Source organism: Myxine glutinosa, chromosome 3 (assembly GCF_964187855.1).
Source record: "Myxine glutinosa chromosome 3, kmMyxGlut1.1, whole genome shotgun sequence".
NCBI classification, from domain to species: Eukaryota; Metazoa; Chordata; class Myxini; order Myxiniformes; family Myxinidae; genus Myxine; species Myxine glutinosa.
In genome coordinates this window covers 80,678,835-80,695,926 of record NC_136263.1, presented here as the reverse complement: position 1 = coordinate 80,695,926, position 17,092 = coordinate 80,678,835, and positions in this window count along the sequence as shown.

The following is a 17,092-nucleotide window of genomic DNA, read 5'->3' as shown; positions in this document are numbered from 1 at the left end:
AAGCTGGTAATATGTATTTACAATCTCTTATTTATTTATAAGCTGGTAAGATTTATTTACAATTTCTTATTTATTTATAAGGTGGTAAGATGTATTTACAATCTCTTATTTATTTATAAGCTGGTAAGATTTATTTACAATTTCTTATTTATTTATAAGGTGGTAAGATGTATTTACAATCTCTTATTTATTTATAAGCTGGTAAGATGTATTTACAATCTCTTATTTATTTATAAGGTGGTAAGATGTATTTACAATCTCTTATTTATTTAAAAGCTGGTAATATGTATTTACAATCTCTTATTTATTTAAAAGCTGGTAATATGTATTTACAATCTCTTATTTATTTATAAGGTGGTAATATGTATTTACAATCTCTTATTTATTTATAAGCTGGTAATATGTATTTACAATCTCTTATTTATTTAAAAGCTGGTAAAATGTATTTACAATCTCTTATTTATTTATAAGCTGGTAATATGTATTTACAATCTCTTATTTATTTATAAGGTGGTAATATGTATTTACAATCTCTTATTTATTTAAAAGCTGGTAATATGTATTTACAATCTCTTATTTATTTAAAAGCTGGTAATATGTATTTACAATCTCTTATTTATTTATAAGGTGGTAAGATGTATTTACAATCTCTTATTTATTTATAAGGTGGTAAGATGTATTTACAATCTCTTATTTATTTATAAGGTGGTAAGATAAGATAGTGGATTACAATCTCTTATTTATTTATAAGGTGGTAAGATGTATTTACAATCTCTTATTTATTTACAGTCACGTGAAAAATTAAGTACACCCCATGTAAAGTTTTGACTTTTTCAACATATTTCAACATACAGCTATTTGATCTTCATTTCAACAATATTGACAGATAAAGGTGATATAATATAACAAATATCATGAAACATTTACATTTTGTCGTCCATTGTTTAACTTAAATACACATAAATGCAAATTTCGCATGCGGAAAAAGTAAGTAGACCCTTGGGTCTAATAGGTGGTATTGCCCCCTTTGGCAGAATCAACCTCAAGTAGGCATTTCTTATAACTGTCTACCAGTCTCTAACATCGACTGGGAGAAATTTTTGCCCACTCCTCTATGCAGAATTCTTTCAGCTGTGTGATGTTTGAGAGGTTTCTTGCATGCACAGCTCGTTTCAAATCCCCCGACAACATCTTGATGGGATTTAGATCCGGGCTTTGACTTGGCCATTCCAGAACCCTCCATTTCTTTCTTTTCAGCCATTCCTTGGTGGATTTACTGGTATGTTTAGGGTCATTGTCATGTTGCAAGGTTCAACTTTCCGACAGATGGCCTCACATTATCCTCAAGCACCCTCTGGTACAATGAAGAATTCATAGTGGATTCTATGATGGTGAGCTGCCCAGGCCCTGATGCAGCAAAGCTGCCCCAAATCATAATATTTCCACCACCTTGCTTTCCAGTTGGTATCAGGTTCTTGTGTTCAAATGCTGTCTTTGGTTTTCGCCAAACATGTCTTCTGGTACATTGGCCAAATCGCTCTACCTTTGACTCATCTGTCCAGAGCACATTGTTCCAGAAGTGCTGGTCTTTGCCTCGGTGCTCATTGGCAAACTTTAGTCTTGCCCTGATGTTCTTTCTGGACAGCAAAGGTTTCCTCCTGGCACACCTCCCATGCAGATCAAATTTGTGCAGCGTCTTTCTCATGGTAGACTCGTGCACTTTGACATCAACAGTGGCAAGAGCTACCTGTAGGTCCTGTGATGACATTATGGGGTTCTTAGAGACTTCTTTCAGCATGTTGCTGTCTGCTCTCGGGCTGAACTTGCTGGGGCGGCCTGGCCTGAACAAGTTGGCAGTTGTTTGGAATCTTCTCCACTTGTAGATCTTCCGGACAGTCGAATGATTGATTTCAAATTCTTTGGAGATATTTTTAAAACCCTTCCCAGACTTGTAGGCATCTATAACCTTCTTTCTGAAGGCCTCAGAGAGCTCTTTTGATACAGGCATAGTGACGCCACACACTTCAACAACAAAGAGCAAACCAAACTAAATGTCTGAGATTTAAATAAGACAGGTTCCTCCAAGATCCTCTCTGACGATGTTCTAATCATTTGCACCTGAACTGGTGCACCTGATTCTAATTTTAGGTATTTGAAGTAGTGATAAATGTCGGGGTGTACTTACTTTTTCCACATGCGAAATTTGCATTTATGTTCATTTAAATTATACAATGGACTACAAAATGTAAATGTTTCATGATATTTGTTATGTTATATCACCTTTATCTATCAATATTGCTGAAATGAAGATCAAATAGCTGTATGTTGAAATATGTTGAAAAAGTCAAAACTTTACATGGGGTGTACTTACTTTTTCACATGACTGTAGCTGCCTGCATCGATGCACCACTTTATGGACCACGCTGTTGTGGCCTAGCACCACCATATGGACCACGGTACTGTGGCCGAGCACCACTGATGGACCCCACGTGTTGGGACCTAGCCCCTCTGCTGGGACCGGCCACGATGGCCCAAGGGAGATCTTGCTTGCGGACCTCGGTAAAGTGGCACCAAGCCCACAGGTGAACCACCCATAGCTGGCCCCCTGTGGGCCATAAATAAAATGGACATGGTCGTGCTTTTTGTTTTTATTATGTCCAAATAGGCCGCAAGTAAGATGTATTTACAATAACTTGTTTATTTATAAGGTGGTGAGATTTATTTACAATCACTTGTTTATTTATAAGGTGGTAGATGTATTTACAATAACTTGTTTATTTATAGGGTGGTAAGATTTATTTACAATCTCTTGTTTATTTATAAGGTGGTGAGATTTATTTACAATCACTTATTTATTTATGAGGTGGTAGATGTATTTACAATAACTTGTTTATTTATAGGGTGGTAAGATTTATTTACAATCACTTATTTAATTACAAAGTGGTAAGATTTTTTTCTAATCACTTATTTATTTATAAGGTGGTTTGATTTATTTATCATCACCGTCTGAATTTTGTTCTTGTTTTCAAATGCAATCTGCATTGTTACCTCCACCACTGAAGGTGGACGCAGGTTAAGTTTTAGTTCTATCATGTTTTGTCATGTGATAAAATTATATCACACTTTGTCAATTACTTTTAACTTCGAAAATAAATTTCTCCATCACACCCTCACATAATTATTGATCTTTCTCGAGTATAAAAGTTTTCTTTGTGCTCCTAAATCTCAATTTAGAAATGCAACGATCTTTGGCATGACTATACTGTACTCGCTACTCTTTTTGCCATTTCTCCATTACGTTGGGATTGGTGGTTGATAAAGTGTGTTTGCCTGACCCAAATCTTTCACTGGGTAGCCAGGTCTGACTTTTAACTGGAGATGATAGGAATTTGGAATTTGTTGAGGGTGCTGGCAATAACTTGCCTACTCTTAGCCAAATACACCGTGTGCATGATCTTTAATGTCCACCAACGAATGGTAAGAGATGGGACACTCAGATTAACATCTATCAGAGTGATGGCACACTTTGTGACACAAGGTCCGATTTGAACCAGTGCCAATCCGACAGTTTATAGTTGGGCCAGGATTCGAACAACGACTGGGCATCTGAAAGACGAGTGCTCACTCTGCGGTATCCAGTCAGACTTTTTGGCCGAGTTATACTGAATTATATTACCTTCCATGTCTTTACTGAATGCAATATTCTCGATGTAGATAACTAAACTTCGATAGACCACCAGCATCACATTTTTTTTTTTTTTTTAATACAAGATCGAGGCTCGTGTAAGAGCTAACATTGATCACAAAAAGACAAAACACATGGACACATGAGGTAAAAAGAGGTAAAAAAGGAGAGGTAAAAAAAAAACACATGGACAGAGCTAGGAGTTCCAGGAAAAGAAGTCGGCATTTCAAAAAAGTGGATCTGGGGTGAATTAACGGGGGTAGAAAAGATCAAGGTTTTGGATGAGGGAAGATAAGAGATGGTGGTGAACAGCTGTTTTTAAGACCTGGAGGGAGTAGTGGGATTGAAGAGAGTGAGGGAGTTTGTTACACAAGCGGGAGAAAAGAGGAGTGAAGGTGAGCAGAGAGTCTTGATTTTGGCAGTTTAACCATAAGAGGGTTGCTGGCAGATCTTGTGCGACCTGTAGGAATATTTGGGGGACAGAGCACAGAGAGAGCTGGGGGAGCAAGGCCGGAGAGGAGTCGGTAGAGGACAACTGCATGTCTTTTCCATTATAATCTTTAGAAACCATTTTAAAATGTTATTTCCATTTTATATATCACTGTTTCAATAGAGAAAATCAGAAGAGTTGCTTTGAGGATGTGGTAAACCCCAAGTTAAAATCCAATACTGTATATAAACCTACACAGTCTCATGTCGAAGACCTTATGCCATGCAATAATGGGAACCTTTAGTTTTGGACAAAAACCGGCAGTTCACTATGCTTGTGCATTCTTTTTTTTTCTATTTGTGTTTTTTGTACACTTTGCATGATTTGTATTTTCAACTAAACCAATTTCCTTTCTCGTCTGAAGTTCAGGTCTAGTGATGATGGATGAGGGAGAGACAATGCATTTGAGATTGAATGTAATTTTTAGTTTTCTGCAGCTCCATGCAGACATGAAGAAAGACAGGCAATTGCCAGCACATCTTTCAGGCCAGGTGGTACATTATGAAATGTTAGCAAACTGGATCTGATGTATGTGTCCTTACCTCACCTGCAGCTGCATGATCTCTTTGGAGGTCTTTTTCATTTGATCACTGCCATTTGTTTAATTTCTTTCTGATCACCTCTTTGGAAATGAAACATAAACTTGGACGTTTGATTTTTCAACTTTAAGTTATATATTACAGTTATATATTACAACTGCACATGTAACTGCACACTTGCACTGCCTCAGACCACCGAGGCACTCGGAAACATGGTGGTGGGATGATGAAGTCGGACAGAGGATTGACGAGAGGAGGAAGAAGTTCAAGGAGTGGCAGAAGGCGAAGGGTACGGGAGCAGAAAAAGCAGAGCATGAAAGTTATAAGGCAGCCAAGAAGGCTACAAAGAAAGAGGTAGCAAAGGCGCAGGAGGCATGGAGGAAAATGTTCGGAGAACGCTTAGATTCGGAAGAGGGTCAGAGAGCTGTATTCAGGATTGCAAAGCAGAGAGCGAAAGAGAGGTGTGATGTGATGGGGGTGAGTTGCTTGAAGGATGAAGTGGGACAAATCGTTGTGGACCCAGATGGAATTAAAGGAAGATGGAAAAGATATATGGAAATGCTGTTGAATACAGAGAATGAATGGGATGGAAACATAGAGAGTAACCCAGTTTTAGGACCGGCAGAGAAGATAACTGAGAAGGAAGTTGAGGAAGCGATAAAAGCAATGAAGAGTAGAAAAGCGGGAGGGCCGACGGGAGTTGTGGGAGATATGTTGAAGGCAGCAGGAAGTTGGGGTGTGAAGAGAATGGCAGAGATCTGTAATCTGGTGGTGAAAGAAGGTCGCATTCCAGTGGATTGGAAACTGAGTACCCTCGTCCCTCTATACAAGGGGAAAGGTGACCCTCTGGAGTGTGGCTCGTACCGAGCGATAAAGTTATTGGAGCATGAAATGAAGGTATTGGAAAGGGTGTTGGAGAGGAGGATAAGGAAGAAGGTGAAGATCGACGAAATGCAGTTTGGATTTATGCCAGGAGGAGGAACGACAGACGCGCTCTTTATTGTGAGGCAGTTGCAGGAGAAGTACATGGAGAAGAGGAAGAAGTTGTTTCTTGGGTTTGTTGATCTGGAGAAAGCATTCAATAGGGTTCCACGCGAAGTATTGACATGGGCATTGAGGAAGTTAGAAGTGGAGGAATGGTTGATCAGAGTTGTGATGGCAATGTACAAAAGAGCGCACAGCTGTAAGGACGAAGGACGGGAACAGTGGTGAGTTTGAGTTGAAGGTGGGAGTGCATCAGGGGTCGGTACTAAGTCCACTACTATTTGTAGCTGTGATGGAGGTGCTGGCTCAGACCGTAAAGGAGGGTTTACCGTGGGAGTTGTTGTATGCAGATGATCTGGTGTTGATTGCGGAAAGTATGGATGGACTGAAGGAAAAGATGAACAAGTGGAAGGAATGTATGGAGACAAAAGGTCTGAAGGTGAATATAGGAAAGGCGAAGGTGATGGCAAGTGGTAAAGCATGTGGTGAGGTGGAAATAACTCGGAAGTGGCCATGTGCTGTGTGCAGGAAGGGTGTCGGAGTGAACTCCATTCAATGTACAATGTGGGCTGAGTGGGTTCATCAAAAATGTAGTGGTCTGAGAGGGTCATTAACCAGTGTGGCAGCTACATTCAAATGTAAGGTGTGCACAGAGGGAGCTGCAGATGGAGGAAATGTTGAGTTGGATCTTGGAGACGGCGTGAAGCTGGAAGGTGTGAAAACATTTTGCTACCTCGGAGACATGCTGAATGGAGAAGGTGGATCAGACTCGGCAACGGTTGCTCGAGTGAGATGTGCATGGAAGAAGTTTCGGGAACTGAGTGGTGTGCTGATGAGGAGGGAAGTGTCGTTGAAGCTGAAGGGAAAGGTGTATGCTGCATGTGTGAGAAGTGTTATGATTTATGGGAGCGAGACATGGGTCATGAATGTAGAGCAGCAACGAAGGCTGGAAAGGGTGGAAATGCGAATGGTTCGGTGGATGTGCGGGGAGTGTCGTTGAGAGAGAGGAAGACAAATGATGAATTGCGAAAGATGATGGGAATAGAGCCTGTGATTGATGCTGTGAAGAGGAACAGGTTGAGATGGTTTGGTCATGTGTTGAGGAAGGATGAAAGTGACTGGTTGAGAAGAGTGATGGAAATGAATGGAGAAGGAAGTAGAGGACGGGGAAGACTGAGAAAGACTTGGCTAAAGATGGTGGAAGAAGAAATGCGGGCAAGGGGGTTAACAAGGAGAGATGCAGAAAATAGGGCAAAATGGAGAAGATTGTCATGGGGACCGCAAGGCTAACCCCCGCTCTAGCAGGGAAAATGGCTTTAAAATGCATGTTGTGTGTTGTATATATTACAACTGCAAGTTATATATTATGCAAGTACAGCCTACAGAGACAGGTATGCTCGATCAGCGCTGAGAGATATATTCATTTACAGCAATAGAAAAGGGTTCTATTTCAACCATTCTCGCTCACTTGAACGCCACCAATTTTAAGAGGTCCCATTTTATTGAGGTGGAGCTATCACTTCTACAATATATATGTATATATAGGTATATATATATATATATATATATATATATGTATATATATATATATATATATATAGATATATATATATATATATATAGTAGCTGAGGAAGAACTGCTGGTAGCTTGTAACTTTTGCTGCGTTTTTGCCTGAGGAAGAACTGCTGAAATCTCTCTATCTGGGTTCTTCCCAACATCTTTGTTCATTCACATTTCTTTCTACTTTTACATATTCCTCTTTATTCATTCTAATTCTTGCTTCTTCTTTATAATTCGGCTGAAGTTCACAGACAACTTGTTAAAGAATGTGGCGCCGACGCAATTTAGAGAAGAACCATCGGCAGAATAAACAAGCAGTTTGATGAAACCGGCAGCATTCTTCCAAAACAGTCACCAGGTAGGCCTCATAATGTTCAAACTGAGGAAAGCAGAGCAGTCATTCAACAACAACTCGACAGTAACATACCAGTATCAACTCGTTGTTTATCAAACATCATCAACATAAGCCGATCATCGATTCGAAGAATACTAAAAGACCTTAATGCGAAACCATACATACCCAGATTAATTCACCAACTATCTGAGGATTATTTTGACAGGTGCATTGGATATTTTGGCCAGATGAATGCAAGTTTACTTAATCTGGTTCTGTGAATCGTCATAACAGCGTGACATGGGCAGTAGACAACCCACGATTTACTGTTGAGCACAATGTCCAGTATCAAGCTAGTGTGTCCGTCTGGGCAGGCATTTCTTCCGGAGGCATTTTTGGACCGAATATTTTTCAAAGAAAATGTGAATGCTGCAAATTACCTTCTAATGTTGGAGCAGCATGTATTTCCACTCAATGATGGCCAAATGTGGTTCATGCATGATGGTGCGCCTGCTCATTATGCTGCCAGTGTACACCAGGCCCTTGATTTGATCTTTACAGACAAATGGATTGGCAGTCATGGTCCGGTTGAATGGCCACTGCAGTCTTGTGATTTAACAACACCCTGTGATTTCTTCCTTTGTGGTTTCCTCAAACACAAACTGTATGTGAGGAATCCTACGACCCTTAGTGACTTGAAACAATTCATCCGTAATGAGACCGCTGCCTTAATGACTGAAACATGCAGAACTGCATGTTAGAGTGTGTCAAAGTGCAGTTTGAACATTTTAACTGATCTGTTTCATGCATATTAGACTGATTTGACTGTTTAACTGTTTAATCATGTTTTGTTTTGCACCAAAGAACAATAATAAACTTAGTTGTTTGTTGCAGCTATCCTTCTTCAAAATGTGCCCAGGGTTTTTGGACCACCACCAACAACAACAACAACAACAGGCATTTTAAGGCCATTTTCCCTGCTAGAGCGGGGGTTAGCCTTGTGCGCCCCATGACAATCTTCTCCATTTTGCCCTATTTTCTACATCTCCACTTGTTAACCCCCTTGCCCGCATTTCTTCTTCCACCACCTTTAGCCAAGTCTTTCTCGGTCTTCCCCGTCCTCTACTTCCTTCTACATTCATTTCCATCACTCTTCTCAACCAATCACTTTCATCCTTCCTCAACACATGACCAAACCATCTCAACCTGTTTCTCTTCACAGCATCCATCACAGGCTCTATTCCCATCATCTTTCGCAATTCATCATTTGTCCTCCTCTCTCTCAACGATACTCCGCACAAGCTGACTGCAAAACAGAAATCCGTGCGGGGCAGACTTGATACACTCGCCGTGACCTGGCCGTACAGAGGAGTCGACGAAGGGATGGGTAGCTAGACTGACCGGCCAGACGAGCGGCTATTAGCTTCCCCCTTCGTAAGTAGCATGGCATAATATTGTCTCCCCCTCCTACTTTTCCCCTATACCCCGGGGCCGAACAGACGCAGGGACGAAAGTTAACCACAGTCACAGGGACAAGCATGGGGAGCACTGAACAATGGTTCGGTGGATGTGCGGAGTATCGTTGAGAGAGAGGAGGACAAATGATGACCTAAGGATGTTTGCATTCATGGATGACCTGACAGTTGTCCAACAGACGACTGATGCAGCAGTAGAGGTACTGGGACGACTGGAAAGGTTGATGCGGTGGGCAAGAATGGGCTTTAAAGCAAGAAAGTCGAGGAGTGTGGTGGTGAGACGAGGAGTGGTGTATAACATGCACAGGTTTGAGCTGGGAGGGGAGGTGGTTCCATCATTGACAGATGCCCCTGTGATGGTATACAGTGGAGTTGAATGATGTGGGAAGAGTGGAGGAGGTGAGGAACAAGCTTTTGAGAGGTTTGAAGAGGATTGATGGATGTGGTTTGCCAGGTAAGTTGAAGGTATGGTGTTTGAAATTTGGATTGATGCCACGAGTATTGTGGCCATTGATGATGTATGATATTGCGATTGGGCATGTAGAGAGGATGGAGGTTGTGGTGAGCGGGTTTTTAAGGAGGTGGTTGGAGTGCCACGCTCTTTGACGAACATTGCCTTTTATAGTCAGGGTGGAAAACTCCGGTTTCCCTTGGCATCATTAACTGAGGAGTTTAAAGTGGTGAGGGTGCAGGAGTTCATGATTTTGTGGGATTCGAGTGATTCAGTGGTAAAGAATGCTCTCCCAGAGAAGAAGGGAAGTCGGAGGTGGAATGCAAGAGGTGGACGAGATGGAGGAGCGGTTGCAACAGGAGGAAGTCGTGTGGATGGTACAGCACAGAAAGCATGGCTTGGGGTGGATGAAGCATGAGTGATGGGGAAAGGCATGTGTGAAAGAGAGGAGGAAGATGGTTGAGAGGGAGGTGAGAAGAAATGAGGAGGAGGGGAGATATGTGAAAGCAGTCGCACCGGCACAGTAAGGTGCTTGGGTGCGGTGGGAAGATGTGTGGGTGAGGACATTGAAGTGGCAAGAGATTTGGAGGATGGAACTAATATTGTTGAGTTTCCTGTTGCGGGCAACGTATGATGTGCTTCCGTCACCAGTAAACTTGAGATTGGGGGGTGGAGGGGTTGTTTCAGGAGAGATGTTCTTTGTGTGGAGGTTTGGGAACGGTGCAGCATGCACTGAGTGCATGCTCAGTAGCATTGGCAGCAGGAAGATACAAGTGGCGGCATGATCAGGTGCTGGCAGTGGTAGTGCAGATGGTCCAACAAGAGGTGCTGATATCGAGAGAGAGAAGAGTGGAGAAGGAGACCAATGGGGGAGAAGTGTTGTTTGTCAAAGAGGGCCAAGTGGTAAGAGGTGGAAAGAGGAGGAGGTGGAAAGCAAGAGGGCTGTCAGATGCTTGTGATTGGCATGTGGTGGCAGACCTAAAGCCACAATTGCTATTCCCAGAGGAGACCTGTGTGACAAAGTTGCAGCCTGACATTGTCATCTTGTCAGGTGCAACAAGACAGGTCATCTTAGGGGAATTGTCTGTACTTTGGGAAGACAACATGGAGGAGGTGCACGAGACGAAGAGAGGAAAGTACAGTGAGCTGGAGGCAGAGTGTTGGGAGAAGGGTTGGCGAGTTTCTTGTCAGCCATTTGAGGTGGGGGTGTCGAGGGTATATTGGCAATTCCTTTTCTGCATTTCTTGCTCGGCTTGCATTGTGTGGGACAAAAAGAAAGAGTATTTGTGACAGAGTGGCCCAGGTTGTCTGGAAAGGCTCACTTTGGATATGGTGGAAGTTTATGGAGGCACGTCGAACGGTGTAGGACGTAGGTTGAGGTTGTGGGTTGTGGTTCATTCCAGCCTAAAGGGGTAGTGACTGAGCACGGAAGAGAAATGGAGATGTGTGAATGATGTGTGGGTGTTGCAGGAGTGGATGTGGTTTTGCATGAATGTGTTTTTGTTAGGGTGGTGCATGTTGTAAGGGTAGGTGGTCGGTTGGGTTTTTTCTTTTGTTTTTTTTTGATGTGTGTGTGTGTGTGTGTGTGTGTGTGTGAGTGAGTGGATGAGGGGCTGTGGATACTGGGAGTGGAGGTGGTTTTGTTGTTGTAGTCTTTGTTGTCACTGGCTGGGGGTGGGGGTAGGTATGCATCCAGGTGTAGCTGCTGCATGTGGAGTTGTATGTGCCCCTGCTGGCCCACCTTAGCTGACCATATCGAGGTTGAAGGGCCGAAACGGGATGATGCTGAGGACCTCGACTGAGGACCCGGTTAGTGAGGCACACTTTTGACCAGGTGTGTTTTGAAATTATATATATACACGAGTATATTCCCTTTACTCAGTCGTGTCTCATTTTACTTATAACATACTCCCCATTGCTCACACTAATTTACTGTACATTGCGCTCTGATATGAGCTGCCATATATTATTGATGATGATCAATATAATTTATGAACACAGAATTGAATACAATGAAATGAAAAACATTTGTTTTCGTACAATCATTTATTTATGCTCAATGAGGAGTTGAGTAGAACATACATGGTGCTAGATGGTGGCTTTCGGAGATAAAGACAACCATTTAACGAAGTTGACAGGCTGCTGACCAGATAAGAACAGCTTCAAACCCTTGACTGATGATGCTGGAAGCTTCCCCTTCTGGTGTATATTTTACCAGCTTTGGTTGTACACCTTTGAGGTGACTATGTGCTATGTCGCCTTCAGCCTGTTATTTATAAATGCCATGTTTATTCCCTCCACCACCGAAGGAGGATGGAGGTTATGTTTTAACTGCTGTCTGTGATTGCGCAAGATATCTCAAAAAGTTATGGACAGAAGTGGACGAAACTTGGTGGACAGGTTGGGTGTGTGACAAGGACGAATGGATTCGATTTTGGTGAAGATCTCGATCCGGGTACTAGAATTGTATAATTTTTTAAGTGATTCTTCATAATTGAGTGATAGGGTCAAAGACGATATAGAGCATGATATTTCAAAAAGTTGTGGACGGATTATGACAAAACTTGGTGGATGGGTTGGTTCGGCGACAAGAATAAGCCGATTAGATTTTGGTTCAGGTCCGAATCCAGATCCGGCCTATGAGCAGGATACAAAACGTAAACTGTTCAGCCTGGTGGAGGTATGCTCTCTGCCGAGTGTCGTTATAGTTTTGCTCTTGTTTTCATCTGTCATATACAGTCTGAGTACAATTATTATTATATGACATTCTGACATCTCAACAAAACTATCACACTTTTCAAATAGCTTTAGTAAACACAAACTTAGGGGCAATACCCCTGGTGCTCACCTGTTGGAATAAACAGTGTACTGCACCGACTAAATATTTTTAAAACCAATTTCAATGGTTGCTAGATGACAGCGCAGCATGTGGAGTCATACAAACATAATCATAACAAACAAAGAAGAAAATACCTATTTTGGGGGTCAACCCACCCCCCCCCCCCCCCCCCCGGAGACCCCCAAAGGGGCAGATTTTTTTTTTTAATGCCGTGAACAAACTTTAGTACATCACGGGTGGTGACGGTTGTGGTCAAGTTTCATCGAAATAGTTTGTGTAGTTTCATGAGAAGAAAGCAAATTCCTCTTTTGGGGGGTCAAACCTGGATCCACTTTGACCCCCGGTAAAACCCCTTAGACCCCAATTTTTTTTTTAATGCCGTGAACAAACTTTAGTCACAACACAACAAATATCATTTGTGCCAAGTTTGGTTACAATCCCTTCAGCGGTTTCGGAGAAGAAGTTGCAAGTGTTTACAGACTGACGGACGGACAGACGGATGGATGGACGGACAACGCGCCATCGCATAATCTCCCCGGAACTTCGTTCCAGGTGAGCTAAAAATAATATCACACTCACACATAATTGTCTTTTCTCAGATATAAAAGGTCTATTCCCATAACTATATTTCCTAAAACTAGAACTATCTTTGGCATAGCTATACTGAACTCTTTCTCAGCTCTAAATAAGGCAAAGGATATTGACTTACCGACAGGTGTGATGGTTCAGCAACCAAGACAAATAAGAACTAAAAAGGAAGAATGGAAACAGAGAAGAGACCGATATCAAGTAAAGCACTACCTATGAAAGAACACGCATTGAGCCATAACCAAAAGGAAAAAAATTCAACACTTCTTGGTGTCCATTGGACACAATATTATGAACGGAGTCCACCACTATGCACACTGCTTTGGCTTTTCTGTAAACAGCCATGAGCGCTGTCGAAGGATTTTGGTTGTTATGCGACATCCTATACCTTGCAGCCTTGTTTTGACAGCATTATTTACAATCAAGCTATCTGCTACTTTTCCATATTCTAGAATCTAGTCACTTCTGACTGTGCCAATCACAACCAGAAGTCATTTAGGTGAGCAAGTAAGGGAGTTATCTATTGACACTAGTACATATCTTCATCTGCAATGTACGGTATACAAATTGGCACAGTGACACGTTAAAAGTCATGTGATCCACAATACTTATATGTATATGCTGTATGAGATGTTGAATACAAACATAGAGTAGAAATATATCAATAGGTTAATTGAGGGGAAAGTAATTTGTGTTTACTCGTACACCCATTCCCTACGGGAGCGGCAGGAAGGGTCATTCCTCTCTTTGTTATATAGATTACAGTATATCTAGGGTCATGCCTCAAGAACATAGGGGGTGTGTTCAGTTATCAAGTTTCTTGTGGAGAGCTCACCAAGTGGCTTAAGCATTCGAGCAAGCACTCCATTCAAACCGTTGATGATGAACGGTTGGCTTGGCAAGCACCAGCAAGCTGCTTGGTAACTGAACATACTCCAGGTTTCCTCCTTTCAGTTTAGTGTTAAACAACATTAGTGACTGTTTAAAAGGTAATCAAACATGTTTGTGTTTTATAATATTTTTACTTCTGTCTACCATACAAAAACGATATGATAACCTATTTATACACCTTAGTATGGCATTTGTTCAAGGAGGAAAACCCATTGGGGAGAAGGGGTATTAATATTATTAGTATTACTATTGTTTTGGAATAACATTGATATTATGCTTTTATATTTGGTGTTGTTGTTATGTTTGTTATTAGAAGCGGCCTTGGAAAAACGCCACAATATAGCTATCTTAACACGGATATACACCTCAGCACGCAACCCCATTGGCGGGGAAAACCTCCTTGGGCAAATGAATTTGCTACAACCTTCATTGTGTAACCCTTAGTCCTCCTGTTAGGTTTGGTTGAGATTTGGTAGGTCATGACCGAATGTATTGCAGTCAAAAACCATCAGACAGACAGACAGACACCAAATTGCGTATTTTAGTATGATGTAACCTGACTTGTCTGCCAACACAACCTATCAAGTTAGCTTAACTTTCAACACAACAATGCCTTTTTGGAGCTCCAGGGTTAATAGGAACATTTTCAGAAAACCACTTCCATATAGTATTACTAAGGCACAACTTGAGGTGGTAAGCAGACATTAATGACTCGAGCCCACACACTCGATATGTGTTGTAACACAGACATATGTGCTATAATGGCTTAAATCAGAAACACGTTCACTTGTAGGATAACTACATTAGGAAACATCACTGTAATTGTTAATGTGAATTGTAGGAATTCCAGGAGACAATTGAAAACTCAGAGCAGTGTATGGACTTTTGGTCAAACTTCTGATATATTTTATCAGGATATGGGCTATGGCCTATGCTTGTGTGAGAGTTGTTCTGTAGCTAGTAACTTTAGGGTCAGTTAAACCCCTTTGCAATGAAGTTGAGTGCCTAGTTATTTCAGATAGCATAACATAATGTTTATGCAGTGACATCCAGAACACATGTTAAGTCTTTGAGCAACCACAAGGCTCTCGTCTATTCAATACATAGTGGACTGGGATGGCTTGCTTACTCTTTTTGAAATGGACAACTCTTTTGCAAAGGTAGCATGGGATCTTTAGGATCCTGTAACAAATCATAGCAAATTGGACAGCCAGCTTAACATCTTATGCAAACGATATCACGCGACTGACTTCCAATTATAAAGAAAATATGAAGATAAAATAATCCATGTCATCAATATTCAAGCAATTAATTTGACATTCATTGCAATAGTGAATTGTTGATTTGGGCAACTTTATAACAGTAGGAAAGAAAATCGATCTGCATGGTTTGTGCTTCTACTCTATGAACTTCAAAACTAATAAATGTATGTCTATCCAACACATAATGAAAGACTGATTTAATAATCTGCTGCAACACCAACATAGATGCATCTAAATGTTATCACTAAAAAGTTTTAGAATCTACCACTATGAGTATAGTACACTTTGTATCATCCCATAATGAAATAATATATATTCAATAATGAATTATTTTGAGTTCAAGTACAATTCTTTGAAGTCCCAATATAAAGAGGAGGAGCTTCTACAAACCATTAATTGAGTACTTTAATACTTTTCTTAGTAGTGTAAAGGGTTGTGCAAAATGTCCTTGTTAGGAAAGGTAGAATAGAGTCTGACCACTGACCCTCAACTTCCGCCCCCTATATATACTGTCGTGGCCAAAAATATTGGCACCCTTGCACTTTTTTCAAATAATGCACCATTTCTTCCAGAAAATTGTTGAAATTAAAAAATATTTTGGTATCCACAAATGTATTTCTTAGGTTTGCAGTGGAACAAAACAAAAAAAGCTGAAAAATTACTAAATCTTAGCTTATTCCACACAGAAATCCTAAAATGGCCCGGACAATATTATTGGCACATTTTAGAAGTTGTTAGAGATAATTAGATTTCAAGCAGGTGATTCTCCTTTACTTTGGAATTGAACTCACCTGTGGTGAGTTGCAGGTGCCTGAAATATAAAAATCACTCATTCAACCAGTTTGAACAGAGAAAAGGGGTCATTCTGCTGTTTTGTGTCACTGTGTGTACAGCAGAGCATGGAGAAAAGAAAGAAAACCAGAGAATTGTCTGAGGAGGTCAAACACAAGATTGTAGCCAAGCACGGACAATCTCAAGTCGACAAGTCTATCTCAAGAGACCTTGATGTTCCTGTGTCCACCGTATGCAATGTTATCAGGAAGTTAAAGTTTATGGCACCAGAGCCAACCTCCCTGGATGTGGCTGCAAAAGAAGTCTTGATTGAAGATTGTAGCAAAGGATTGTTCGAATGGTGAGGAAAGCACCTCGATCAACTGCCAAACAGATTCAAGCTGACCTTCAGACACAAGGTAGGACAGTTTCAACTCGCACCATCCGTCGCCAACTTGATGAAAGGGGTTCTGTGGTAGGAGACCCAGAAGGACCACACTGCTGCACTGCTGCACTGCTGGAGGGCCAGGAGACTGCCGAAGAGACATAAGAGAGCCTGCCTGGAATTTTCCAAAACACACCTGAACAAGCCAAAATCCTTCTGGGAGAATGTCCTGTGGACAGATGAGTCCACATTCGAGCTTTTTGGTAAAGCACATCATCTCTATGTTTACAGAAAACAAAATGAATTCTTCAAAGAAAAGAACACCTTCCCTACAGTCAAACATGGAGGAGGTTCAGTGATGTTTTGGGGTCACTGTGCTGCCTCTGACACTGGGTCCCGTGAATGTGCACATGGGATCATGAATTCAGGAGATTACCAAGGCATTTTGGAGCGCAATGTTCAACCCAGTGTCAGAAAGCTGTGTCTTCGTCGAAATTGGGTCTTGCAGCAGGACAATGACCCCAACCACTTCAGAAAGCACCCAGGAATGGTTCAAGACAAAATGCTGGACTGTTCTGAAGTGGCCAGCAATGAGTCCAGATCTAAATCCTATTGAAAACCTATGGGGAGATCTGAAAATGGCAGTTGGGAGAAGGCACCCTTCAAATCTGGGAGAACTGGAGCAGTTTGCACAAGATGAGTGGGCCAAACTGCCAGCAGAGAGGTGAAGGAAGCTCATTCACAGCTGTAGGAAGCGCTTGACTGCAGTTATTTTGTCCAAAGGCTGCTACCAAATATTAAGTCTAGGGAGTCAATAATTTTGTCCATGCCATTTGT